A 14764-nucleotide genomic window follows, 5' to 3' on the forward strand; every position below is an offset into this window, starting at 1 on the left:
ATAGCCCTTATTTGCATATGAAACTGACTTGTGTAGAAAAATTAGATGTCTACTATCGTAAAGCGCTCTGAGTGGCTGTTGCAGCTAGAACAGCGATATATAAAATGTAACTTGATTGATCGTTGGTTTGATTGTTGGTTTGGGTCGTTATGCCACTGTATCGTTTATAAGGGTGGGGATACCTGCAGTCAGTTGAGACCGAAGTGGTCACTTAGATGAGTGATGAAACGTATCTGTCAATAAACATTGTATCCAGATGAACTGAGTCAACCCTCTTGGAAGTCAATTGTCGTTTCAAGCGAAGATCAAAAATAATTTACACTGTGTTTCAAGCTTCTGCAGCTCCATTTCACAGATCTAAGCGACTGTGATATCACATCCAGGCTTGCCTGTGTCACGTACGGCCTTGGGCGGCATGCAGAAGTCAGGGGGCATCTCCACCGGCAAAAACAAAGCTCCTCAGACAATAACACCTAGAGTGTCCTTAAAACAGAAGACAAAACTGTGATGGCTTCAAAGAACATACTTATCAGAATCCTCCCCTGTAACTCAACTTAATGGAAAAAGCACCCGATGATGACGATTGTAGTTGATAAAGCATAGACGAGGCACTTTTCCCTCATTCAATGTGTACTTCCAGCAAGTTTAGCTGCTGAACATGCATGTTTGGCATGTGTTTGAACAGTTATGCACTATGTGCTTATAAGGAAGAGAGAGAGAGAGAAACTTTTGACTTTCGATGTTCTTTATTGAACATTCATGTCATAAAACAACACAAACTATTTACATGCTTAAGAACCTATGACATACAACCTACACCTCACATACCGCCATACCCCCCACACACTCTCTCTTAAACATGCACACGTACGCGCGCATGCACACAAACACACACTGCCATCAGACCCTCGTCACCATCCCACATGCTGTTCAGTTTTAGATGTGGTTACATATGTATAGATCCCACCAACCATTACAAACATACAGTCAAGCCCCCCCTCTCCTCTCAGGCAGAGACAGAGAGAGCGGGAGAGAGCAAAAGAGGTGGAGGTCTACCCATCTGCCCCCCGGCCAGATGAATTGCCCACCAGAGTGACCAGCCAGGTGCCACAGAAAGCAGTGAGCAGCTACACAGCGAAGAATGACACAGTTACCCCCCCCCCATAGGGTATGGGGCTTACCACACCTCTCTCCAAGGGCCAAGTTCACGACCATCTTATGATTGTTGGCTTGGAAGTTGTCGTGACCAGTAGGGTGCAAACAGAAGTTGTGCTTAGATTCAGGAGTCTCTTGTGCAATTCTACACCAATTATTTCTCAAGGCCAAATTACGTATGTCTAGCTTCAGGAGACGCAATCAGAGCTGTCAGTTCAAGACTTTTAAAAGTTCCTCAATGATGATCTGTCTATCTATCTATCTATCTATCTATCTATCTATCTATCTATCTATCTATCTATCTATCTATCTATCTATCTATCTATCTATCTATCTATCTATCTATCTATCTATCTATCTATCTATCTATCTATCTATCTATCTATCTATCTATCTATCTATCTATCTATCTATCTGGCGGGCGGGCGGGCTGGCTGGCTGGCTGCATGTCTGTCTGTCTGTCTGTTGGTCTGCCTGTCTGTCTAACTGGCTGGGTGGCTGCTTGTCTGTCTGTCTGTCTGTCTGTCTGTATTGCTGGCTGGCTGGCTGTCTGCCTGGCCGGCTGGCCGGCTGGCTGGCTGGCTGGTTTCATGTCTGTCTGTCTGTCTGTCTGTCTGTTGGTCTGTCTGACTGGCTGGGTGGCTGCTTGTCTGTCTGTCTGTCTGTCTGTCTGTATGGCTGGCTGGCCTCATGGCTGTCTGGCTGCATATCTATCCGTTTGACTGTCTGGCTGCATATCTATCTGTCTGGCTATCTGTCTGTCTGGCTGGCTGGCTGGCTGGCTGGCTGCATATCTATCTGGCTGGCTGGCTGGCTGCATGTCTGTTTGTCTGGCCGGCTGGCCAGCTGTCTGTTCGGCTGGTTTCATGTCTGTCTGTCTGTCTGTCTGTTGGTCTGCCCCTCTGTCTATCGGACTGGCTGGATGCATGTCTGTCTGTCTGTCTGGCTGGCTGCATGTCTGTCTGGCTGCATGTCTGTGGATATTTCACCAATTCGACGGGTCAGAATGTGCGTGGCAGTTCACTTGTTACAGTATTGATTCTCTGGCCTTGGACCCCCTTGGAGAAGTCAAGGCAAATAGAGCAATATTGCTGCAATGGAAATGGGGAACTATCATCAATGTGTAACGTCGGGCACTGATAAAGGAGCCACCAACTGTTGCTAATATCGAGGAGTGGGGCTATTAACCTATAAGGACCTTGTGTCTACATGGGGTAATGGCAGAGTCAGTGGTGATTCATATTTTTATTGTTCTATACAGCACATAGGCGCACACTGAAGGAGCCAGCATATGTAGAGGAGACCATACTAAGTGAGAGCACACGTGTGTGTTTTTAACAGCACTTGTTATGTTGAGCACGTTGCAAACGTGACATTTGTAAACTTGCAGCTTAGTAAACGAGAGACATGTCTAGAGGAGATTTTTCTTTACAAATTAACAAAGAGAGAGAGAGAGAGAGAGAGAGAGAGAGAGAGAGAGAGAGAGAGAGAGAGAGAGAGAGAGTGTGTGTGTGTGTGTGTGTCCATTCATTTGAGCATGGACTGATAGCACCAGAGCCCAGGGCCCATCAAATCCATTGTTGCCCAAATTTTATTTTATTTTATTATTTCTTAAATTGTTTATGTCTTATACTTTTATAATTGTACATCTTTGGTTCTTTATATTTTTATTTTTATATTATTTTATACTTATTATTTATTTATTATTATTATTATTATTTATTTTATTTTTTATATTTTTCTCTTATCACCTTATTTTTAATTGTTTTTATCATAATCCTTGTTTTATCGGCTCTGTTTCTCTTGGTTTTAATGATGCTCTTGTGACTTCATCCTGCCCGTGTTTTACCTTGCTCTGTGGCGCGGATCTGGCATTCTGTACTATATTTTTATTGTAATTTGTCTTTTTATCTTGAGTATGTGCATTATTTTATCCTGTTGTGTAAGGCGCCTCATAACACTGTTCAGAAAGGTGTACTATAAGTAAAGTTTATTATTATTATCATCATTATTATCATCATTATTATTATTATCATTATTATTATTATCACAACTCTGTCAGTGTGTGTGTGTGTGTAGGTGTGGTTTCTTATATGTCAGCGCAAGTCTGCGTGCAAGCATGCTCACAAGCACATGTCTACACATACGTACATACATGCACAAACATATCCGGGACTCTGACAGTGTGCCATGTGTGTTTGTGTGTGTCTGTGGTCAGCGTGTGTATGAATGAGGTGTTGAAGGAGAAACTACACAGGAGAGATGTTTTGCCAGGGGGGCATGACGAAGTGGATATTTTTTAATTATTTAGAATGTGTTATAATATAAAAAATAAACACTCTCCATTTATGTATATCAGTGAATGCACATTTTGAAACAAAGGAAATAGTTAATTGGTTTATGTGTGTGTGTGTGTGTGTGTGTGTGCGTGTGTGTGTGCGCGCGCGCGCGCGTGTGTGTGTGTGTGTGTGTGTTTTTCTCCCTACCAGGCACCAGGAAAACTGTCCCCAACTTGGCTGGGGCAAGAGACCCTATCATTAGGGGTCGGTGACTCACTATGGCCCTGCTTCCTCAGAGGGCGGACACACACACACACACACACACACACACACACACACACACACACACACACACACACCCAGGCTGCGGTAGACCTCCTGTCAGAAACCATGGCTCCAGGAAGAAGACTTCAAATGCTGCAGCAGCAGGAAAACTAAAGACAGAGTATACACCGTTAAAAAGGGGTGATGGAGCAAAGGCTGAAGGCACACAAACACATGAAAAAACACACACACACACACACACACACACCACACACACACACACACACACACACACACACACACACCAATATCTAACAATGATAATGATGAGACAGTGCTGATCAATGTCAGCTCACAGCAGTGTGTATGCATGTGTGTGTGTGTGTGTGTGTGTGTGTGTGTGTGTGTGTGTGTGTGCGTGTGTGAATCTAAAGTCTACGCAAGTCAAACTGGCTCATGCTGAGTTGACAGGAGCGTTCAAGAGTCGACTGATTCTTCGATGCTTTGTGTATTCATTATGTCTTTGATACGTGAGCGTCCATTGTTTCATATGAGGACCAAGTCAACTGAGTTGGACATTTTGAAACCTGCTGAGAACTTGAGCCACATCCCTGTGAGTCCACCATAGCACCTGACATGGCTGGCCAGTCATTCAGGCTGACTTTCCCTGGCTGACTTTCATCAAGTCTGTTGTCTCTCTCCCTCGGCCTCAGTATTTCTTATTGTCTTCTCATTTTACATGGCAAATCAGTTTACCAACATGTATGGCCGTGTGTGTGTGTGTGTGTGTGTGTGTGTGTGTGTGTGTGTGTGTGTGTGTGTGTGTGTGTGTGTGTAATTTAAGTATTTCTAAGGTAATGTATGCTTGTGGATGAGCTAAGTGTGTTTGATTCTAAGGAGACGAGACAAAAGTTGCTTCAACGTGACACCTGGGCTTTAGCAGCTCTCTCTCCCTGTCTCTCTCTCTGTCTGTTTGTCTCTCTCTCTGTCTGTCTCTGTCTGTCTGTCTCTGTCTGTCTGTCTGTCTGTCTCTCTCTGTTGCTCTCTCTCTCTGTTTGTCTGTCTGTCTGTCTCTCTTCTCTCTCTTGCTCTCTCTCTCTGTCTCTCTCACACCCTCGCTCGCGCTCTCTTTCAAATTCAAATTCAAATTCAAATAGCTTTATTGGCATGAACAGAAAATATGTTATTGCTAAAGCAGTTTGCAAAAGATTAAAACATTTCATCACATATTAAATACACATTAAATTCACATTACATCACATATTAATACATAGGTGTCATCACATAAGCATGTTCCATATTTTTGCCTACTGAAACAGTCATACTTCTTTTTTCTTTTGTTTTGCCATACAGTACAGTGCAACAAATGTTATACAGTTTAATGCAATGACTTCATAACATGTATTTTGGGGATCTTATAGTAGTTGTGAGTCCCGCAGGCTGTGGCAGGCAGATACATATTTACTGCCAGAGGAGCTGTTCTCTCTCTCTCTCTCTCTGTGTCTCTGTCTGTCTGTCTGTCTGTCTGTTTCTCACTCAATTCAATTCAATTCAATTCAATTCAAAGGGCTTTATTGGCATGAAAGTTTTGCAACAATGTTGCCAAAGCATCAAAAATACGGGTTGAACAGTACACAATAACACTAATAATGAACATCAACACAACATTGTAACGATCGATAAAGAAACAATAACACAGCCATAACAATAGAGAAACAGAAGTAGATCAGAAGGTGGGGCATGGGTTGTGAGGAGACTACAGCTGTCATGTGTTGTGCTGCTTGTCTCTCAGGCTGGGACATGACCTGACATCTCGCTGTATCTACGGCGCTGACACTGTTTCCCCGAGTCCGTGTTGCATTTTGGTCTGGTCAGAGAGTGTGTCCAAGTCATTTTGGTCTGGTCAGAGAGTGTGTCCAAGTCATTTCGGTCTGGTCAGAGAGTGTGTCCAAGTCATTTTGGTCTGGTCAGAGAGTGTGTCCAAGTCACTTTGGTCTGGTCAGAGAGTGTGTCCAAGTCATGTTGGTCTGGTCAGAGAGTGTGTCCAAGTCATGTTGGTCTGGTCAGAGAGTGTGTCCAAGTCATTTTGGTCTGGTCAGAGAGTGTGTCCAAGTCATTTTGGTCTGGTCAGAGAGTGTGTCCAAGTCATTTTGGTCTGGTCAGAGAGTGTGTCCAAGTCATTTTGGTCTGGTCAGAGAGTGTGTCCAAGTCATTTTGGTCTGGTCAGAGAGTGTGTCCAAGTCATTTTGGTCTGGTCAGGGAATGTGTCCAAGTCATTTTGGTCTGGTCAGAGAGAGTTTCCAAGTCTTGGAATTTACGTTTAATTTTTGTGAAGAATTTTGTTCTTAAGTCTTCATATGTGCTACATTGTAGCAGGAAATGTTGCTCTGTCTCCCCTGTCTCTCACTGTCTGTCTGTCTGTCTGTCTGTCTGTCTGTCTGTCTGTCTGTCTGTCTGTCTGTCTCTCTCTCTCTCTCTCTCGCGCGCGCTCTCTCTCTCTCTCCCAACCATGAGCCAAGACAGTTAGTCTATTAACCAGGAGTGAGTTTTTGAATAAATAATTAACTTCTCGGTTGCGGGTCCTCCAGTGTAATTAGCTGAAGTGCTGAGTGTGGCTCTCGGTTCACGCTGTTCGAGAAGCGGCGCAAACACATCACACAACACTCAGTTACAAATGATAAGAATTCAATTATCAAAACCGCTTTTGTTCGGACAACTTCTATTGTTTGTAAAGCTCCTTAAGCGACTCGCTCGCACAAACGCTTAAACATTTCTTTGACACTTGTATAATAATATTTGAAATTCCCGTCCTGGGTGTCACTCAAATATCAGCAAAAAAGCTAGACGAACCCTTTAAACACACTCACGTAGAGACTTCCAGTTACTTGGATACTTGAGACCGCCCACCGTGGGTTTGTTGATTGACAACAGCCAGCTGTCAATCAGGTATCAGGCCAATATGGCCGCATGCAAGGATGCCAGGATAGAGGGCTAGATTCTGCATGGGCCCAGTGATTCACCAACAGAGGTAGATGTATGAAGTCTAATGATCACTTGACTATTATGAGTCATAGCACTGTATTGGGGCTGTTGACGTGTGTGTGTGTGTGTGTGTGTGTGTGTGTGTGTGTGTGTGTGTGTGTGTGTGTGTGTGTGTGTGTGTGTGTGTGTGTGTGTGTGGGTGTGTGTGTGTGTGTGTGTGTGTGTGTGTGATGGTTGTAGAGGGTGTATTTTTAGCAGTGGAGGCTCAGGGATCCCAAGACCTCTCCAGGTGATAAGAAACGGCCAAAGTCCACAGGCTAGCCAGGGCCTAAAGAGCAAATAGGGAACAGACTCACGTGCACGCACGCACGCACACGTGCACGCACACACACACACATGCACGCACACAAGAGCAATATTTGATATGCTGATGCATGGGGCTTTAGTTGCAAAGCAATGTGGCTGGAAAGCGCGGAGGCACATATTGTTTGTTGTTTGGGGCTAGATAGTGGAAGGCCTCAGATTAGCCAAAGGTGAGGTGACATCACCCGAACAATGGATTTTGGCGTTACTAAGATTCTACCGTGAGTTCACGCAGAGTTCACGCAGAGAGGGTTAACGAAACATTAGTGAATCCTGATCGGTACCAAATGAGTGGGTGGGTTGTGAATGAGAGGGAGGGAGAGAGAGAGAGAAAGAGAGAGAGAGAGAGAGAGAGAGAGAGAGAGAGAGAGAGAGAGAGAGAGAGAGAGAGAGAGAGAGAGAGAGAGAGAGAGAGAGAGAGAGAGAGAGAGAGAGAGAGAGAGAGAGAGAGAGAGAGATATGAGGAAAGACATTTTCCTGCAAGCAGCAGAATGTTTCCTTCACTTCCAAAACGCCATCCTCCTGTCAGTCAACGCGTTGCCCCTTCAACAAAAAGCCTCATGAGGAAGTCAGGGGGTGTGTCCAGTGCCTCAGCTGAACCCCTGTAATAGGATGTATGAGAATATTTCAGTCTGAATGAGAAGAGAGTGGGTGAGTGTGAGAGAGAGGGGGGAGGAAGAGAGTAAAACAGAAAGGGGGCCAACAGAGGCAAATAACTTGAACAAACTTGATGGGGCTGAGACCAAAGCCGGAGAATAAGAAAAAGAAAGAGAGAGGGAGGAGAGACGGAGCCGAGAGGGAGGATAGACGGATCCGAGAGGGAGGAGGAGGAGAGAGGTGATGCCACTAGACAGGAGGAGCAGTGGAAAACAAAAGAGGCTCCACACTCTCCTCTGTCTTATCTCTCTGGAGGTCTTATCCAGGACTGGCTCTGTTAGTGTAACCCCGCTCTCTCTCTCCCTCCCTGCCTCTCTCCTTCCACGCATCCCTCCTTCTTCTTGTTATCAGACCAGGGCTGACGTCAGGGGGCCCACTGGTGCTGGGGGGCCGGAGACGGAGGCTGATAGCGGGGAAGAGAATGCCTCCGCACAGGCTGTGGGAACCACAGACCCGGCCCACAGCCCTGCACGTCCACCACGTGGACAGACCCACACACATACACACACACACACACACACACACACACACACACACACACACACACACACACACACCACAAACATACAGATGCACACATACACATACACGTACACACACACATACACATACACAAACATGAACATACACAAATACCAACACAAACAAATGCATACATATCTAATTCTATGCTTAACTAGTGTACACACACACACACACACACACACACATACACACACACAAGCCCAGCTTGTGTCTTTCTAATATTTCTACTAGAGAAAGTGAGAGTCTTTATATTTGTTCCTGTGTGTGTTTGTGTGTGTGAGTGTACGTGCGTGCGTGCGGGTGTGTGTGTGTGTTGCGTGCGCGTGTGTGTGTTTGTGTGTGCGTGTGTGTGTGCGTGCGTGTGCGTGTGTGTGCGTGTGCGTGTGCGCATGTACATGCAAATGTCTGACTGTGTGCAAGTGCAAGCGTCCATACACATATGCCGGTTTTTGCTATTTGCAAAGATGCAGTTAAAAGGTTTATTTGTACAGATAGCACTTATCAGCCGTGGTTATTCTCACCATTACCAAGGCGTCTGTTGTCTCGGATTTGTTTACCACGCAAGCCCTGCGTCTCGTCCAATAAAGGCATTAGTCAGGCAGATAGATAATATAAAGTTGATGAACCATTTGAATCAGGATTCACAAATTGTTCACATCTCAAAAAGAAAACTTCCCGTCAGCTTGTAAGAATAAAATGTCTACCTGTCTCCGATAGGTCCCAAAAAACAGGATTCATCTGCTATGCCTACTGATTTGTCTCGAAAACTAACCATGACCTCTTAAATAAACTGAACAGCCCTGTTTCTCCAACACACACACACACACACACACACACACACACACACACACACACACACACACACACACACACACACACACACACACACACACACACACACACACACACGAACTCCAAGCACCCACTTATCATGATCATATATCAAGTCATTATTTTATGGCATAGTGAATACAGTAACTTCTAACATTAGGGAGTCATCTCCAAGGTTGACAGCGAAACCGGGGGGGGGGTGGTCGGAAACTCTTACGTCCATGTATAGAAGAAGATTAAAGTACGACAATCAGGGTTAATGGGAAATAAATTTTCCCTGGATACGATTGGAGAATAAATTGCCTGAGATTAGGTTAAGGACACACTTAGCCCTGCAGGGTGGAATGGTTGCCATCATGTTAGAATTGTGTGTGTGTGTGTGTGTGTGTGGAGGGAGGGTTTGTGTTTTTATTATTTCCAGTGTGTGTGCACGTAAGCGTGATAAAACGGTTAAACAGGTGCAACTGTGATCACCGGGGGGAGTGGGCGGAGCATCGTGAGGGGGCGGGGCGGGGCGGACGAAGGTGGCCAGTTTCACATCATTAATTTCCAGGTGCCGCGTTCACAAGACGCGCACGAGCGCGCCGGCCAAGCTACGTCGCCGTGTTAATGAACACGCCGCAACATCAGCGTCGCCCCAAAGTGACTCATTTAAACTCTGCCCCATCTCGTCTCTGGGGAGTCACGGTGGGTGAGAGGACCCGTCGATGCCTGAGTCGCACGAACTTATACGTCCTGATCTTCCTGTGTGTGTGCGATGTTTTCAGAGATGGATCTGTCGGATGGGGAGTGGAGACGCACTTATCTGTGTGTTGTTCCCGATAAGGCGGGACAAGATTTGTAACGGTTGCATTTGTGTGCGTGTGTGTGTGTGTGTGTCCGTCCTCTCACTCTGACCTCCTCTCAGCTAAGCGAGTAGGAGGGAGAGGAGAGTGGCCTTGAGAGAGAGAGAGAGAGAGAGAGAGAGAGAGAGAGAGAGAGGGGGGGGGGTCCTAGATAGAAGGGCTCAAAAGCAAGGAGAGAAAGAGCCCGTTGTTTCTGGATGGCTCACTTCCTCTCCTCCGCCCTCTCCTCCACCCTCTCGTTCTCCCTCTCATTTTGTCAGACGCTCACTCCCTAAATTTCTCCAGCAGCCATGGCGGCCTTGGCTGTACGGGTGTAAAAGAAACTATAAAATAAGTAAAAGATCTTGGGGTGGAGTAACCAGGCGAGGGGAGAAGTGAGAGGAGACTATTTAAATGTTTTGAAGCGGTGGATAAATAGGAGAGGAAGATCTGTCTCCAGCTTTTTACTGATAAGGATGAAACTCTGGCATGATGTCCGATGGACTCGAAATGAAGAGGCAATTATCAACGAGTGTGTTGCAAAAAAGGTTACACATGTATAGTGGTCTTTGTTCTGTGTCTGTGTGTGTGTGTGTGTGTGTGTGTGTGTTTACATGTCTGATTGAGACCATGAGAATAAGAAAGCGAGAGAGAGATGACACACATCCACCCCTCACCTCCAAGACACATCTTCCCCTCCGCTCTTTTGGTAACCTGCCATGCTGCCTGTCTTAGTGCCCCCCGAGGTGCCCCCGGGGTGACACGATAAGCGGGGGGCTTCATTAGTCTTTTTAATTGGCCCAGCATAGTTGTAACAAGCCAGGCAGTGGTCAAATGCCAGACCCTGCCTGGTCGAGTGCCAGACTTAAACAAACTGACCCAGTGAAAACACTATAAAGGCAAAGCAATAGATAACAGAGCGCAGTATCAAACCCTGCGAAGACGCGCTCTCACCGAGGCTAGGTATTTTGTGCACTTTTCTGTAGGATTTGAATTAGTCCCTGCATCCATTTGGTTCAGCGAATGATAATTGTCCATCGTTGGTTCACGGGACACGTGTCATCACAACAGAATGGAGGAACACCAAGCGAGAGGAAGAGTTTTTACTGTAGTTTCGGGATCCTACTTTTGCACACACTTTGAGGGCGGCCTTGTGGGGCCTTTTAGATACAAGTGGTGAAATATACCCGTTAGTTATAAGAGATATGGATAAGGATGTGTTTGTGATGTTTTTATCTCCTGTATATCAGTTTTGCATTTGCAAAGATTGATCAGACAATAAGGACTACTTGGAATTACTTTTTTCCCCCTTTTCATTTGTAATTGTATGTGTGTGTGCAGTTGAGGGTGTGTGCATGCACAGATGTATGTTTTGGATAACTGCAGTGTGTGTGTGTGTGTGTGTGTGTGCGCGCGCGCACGTGTGCATGTGCATGTGCATGTGCATGCTGTGTTGTCTATAGCTTGCGGGGAATCCATCAAACCTTATCATTCTAAGTAAACACAACAGAGTGGACAAAATGTCTTGTGCGCCGCCAGACCCTCTATCTAGCCACAAGCCATATCTGCGATGATGGACTGATGTGGCGCTGGCTTGGACTAACCAGAGTCTGAGTGTGGGAGTGGGATCATCCATACACACACACACACACACACACACACTCACACACACACACACAGTCATATGCATACAAACATCAAAAGGCAAACACACGCAGACATAGTCAAGAGACAGTGAGCATGCACTAATGTCACCTTTGGCTTTCAATGTATACATATAGACCCACATGAATATTAACCTTACGGTATAGGGAACGATGACTTATGGTACCATCATAAAACCACACTCATAATTCATACATCCTCTGCAGGAATTTATGGCCGTTATTATTGGCCCGTATTTAGTGTGTTCGTTTTACTCGTGAGTCGAGGAGGGACTGGACTTTAGCTTCAGAAAAGTGCACATTATGGTACAAAAACATGGGCCAAAATGGTCCAAAAGGACCATACGTACAAAATGAGACCAATTTTTTTGTGCGGCAGACAAGATCAGGACGGTCAGAAAAGTGCTTGGGAAGAGGTAGCAAAGGTTAACAAACAGTTTTTAATCTGTATTCATTTCTAGGGCTTTGCTGATGTCAGAATGTAAGCCTGTGCTAGCCTTAACTGCTTTGTCGGATGGGCGGTTAAAAGAGAGAGGTTTTGTGCAGCGTGACAGCAACAACACAACATCCACACAAATCCATATGACTTTTCATATGACCAGATATTCAGAGCTTTTTTTAGATTCACCCAAGGTGAGGCTCCTGAGTATGTGACTGTGTGTGTGTGTGTGTGTGTGTGTGAGAGAGAGAGAGAGAGAGAGAGAGTGTGCACGTGCATGCACATGTGTGTGTTGAGGTCACTCTGTGTGTCCGTCTACTTGTTACACCACAACTGATAAGCAGGGTAAACAGCCATGCACTGTTTGCTCCTTTAACATGGTCATGTGATCACAAAACACTGATGTGAGGACGTGCACATGTGAGTGCTTGTGTGTGTGTTTGTGTGTGTGTGTGTGCGTGCGTGCGTGCGTGCGTGCGTGCATGCGTGTGCATGTGTGTTTATGTATGGGGGTCTATGTATGGGGGTTTAGGGAGGTTTTACACATGCACACTGGACAGAGTGACACTGTCACAGTGTGCATGAGCATTTGCAAAATGGCCCGTTGTTGATGTTACCTGGCACATCGGTGCAGCCCACATTTTCTTTGGAGAGGAAGACTAGAATCTAACCATTCCTCCTAAAATGTATGTGTTGCACTGTATGTTGGACATTAATGTTTAGGAACTATAAACACGAAGATGATAACCTTTAGTCTGTTGTTCAGCCCCTTGGGTCTAAGGTCATGAGCTGCCTTGCCTCAGCTGACTGGCAGATTGACATTGGGTGTGGTGGCGGTGGATAGTATACAGTATTGGGCTATATCTGGGTGGATTCTCAGTATTTACACTATCTAGGGATGTCTCTCCAGACATCAAGTCATGTCTCTAACACCCCCCCCCAACCTCTCTCCTCTCTCTCTCTCTCTCTCTCTCTCTCTCTTTCCTGCTTCTTTTCAGTAGGACTGTGAGGGCGCTTGTGTGGAGAAGTGTGTTGAGGGAGTGTGTATGTGCGGGTGGGGAGGTCATTAACCTGAAGGTAACCTAGGCGTTGGCTCCCTATTAGTCAGTCATGGACATTCCCAGACCACCAGCAAAGAAAACGAGTGCCCCTGCCCACAACTATGTAATGCTATAGCCCACAGACCATTAGCATAACACAAACCATTAAATCTTGCAATCTTCCAGAAACCTTCACTCCCATGAAATACAGTCTTAGTCACCGAGTCATATCAAACTCAAGTTCGTGTCAACGCTGATCATTATAACCAGGATGTTGTGGACCTCTGCGATCCCAGTTTTAGCCGTTGCCCTCTTGACGCCTCAACCCGCAGCCCACCCACTACTTTTCTGTTTAACCCTATGAGACTTTTCTCTCTGTGCCCCATCCATTTAGTCTTGCCTATCTATGGGTCAGCAGAAAGCATCTTTCCCCTCTGTAGGCCTCTATAGGTGCAGAGCATCATGCACTGCAAAGGAACTCACTCACTTACTCACATAGTCAGTCCATCTTTAGGGATGGGGCAAGAGCGAAGAAACAGAAGATTTATTTTTCTTTGGATTTGTTTTCTCCCTTTTTCTCCCCAATTGTTCTCGGCCCAATTACCCCACTGTCCGGTCACTGCTCCACCCCCTCTGCCGATCTGGGCTGCAGACTACCACATGTCTCCTCCGATATATGTGGAGCCGCCAGCCGCTTCTTTTCACCTGACAGTGAGGAGTTTCACCAGGGGGACATAGCACGTGGGATCACGCTACTCCCCCCAGTTCACCCTCCCCCCTGAACAGGCACCCCGACCAAACAGACGAGGTGCTAGTACAGAGACCAGGACACATATCCACATCCGGCTTCCCACCTGCAGACACGGCCAATTGTGTCTGTAGGGATGCCTACCAAGCTGGAGTAACACGGGGATTTGAACCGGCGAGCCCCGTGTTGGTATGCAACGGAATAGGCCGCTACGCTACCCGGATGAAGAAACAAAAGACTGATTGTGCGGCTGTAACATTTAAAAATGTGCTCAGCGAGGTTTGAAAATGAAAACAAAGGAATTACGTGAAATATTTACAATTCCAAGTGCAACGTATATATATTAACGTCCCAAAGTTCAGCCCTTAATGAATCCCCCGCAGATGAATCATGTGATTTTTTTCCCCCCTCCTACTGGGAACTCCTCGCAGCTCTATAGTGAAATATGCACTATTAAGCCTCATGTCTGCTGAACACATCTACTGAATTCCAAAATTTACCAGGAACCTTCCATGCCTGGACTCAGTGACGGTAGTGCTCTGCACCTATGACCCGTGTGCCCTTGTTTAGTGTTTCCTCCGACCTTTTTCCTTGACTGTCTTCCACTCTACTCCACGTCCTCTCTCTTAAAATTAACTTTTTAAATGCAAAACTTGTTAAAATTTTAAATTTACAGTTTATGTTGAGTAAGACGCAATGTTTGCCAGTGATTGTACAACATTCTACCAGCATCCTTCACAGTAGTTGTAAACAGGGATAGAAAAAGGTGTCAGATGGACATATACATATACATATATATATACACACATACATACATACACACACACACACACACACACACAGACACACACACACACACACATATATATATATATATAATGTAATAATAGGATACAACTGTATTCATTATGGTGAATTATGACCCCTGAATTTCCAATCAGTTATCATTTGTGTGACATATCCTTACTCAGTGTTTAGGTTTTGGTGCTTCTT

The sequence above is a fragment of the Lampris incognitus genome, chromosome 15, assembly GCF_029633865.1.
Source record: "Lampris incognitus isolate fLamInc1 chromosome 15, fLamInc1.hap2, whole genome shotgun sequence".
Taxonomy (NCBI): domain Eukaryota; kingdom Metazoa; phylum Chordata; class Actinopteri; order Lampriformes; family Lampridae; genus Lampris; species Lampris incognitus.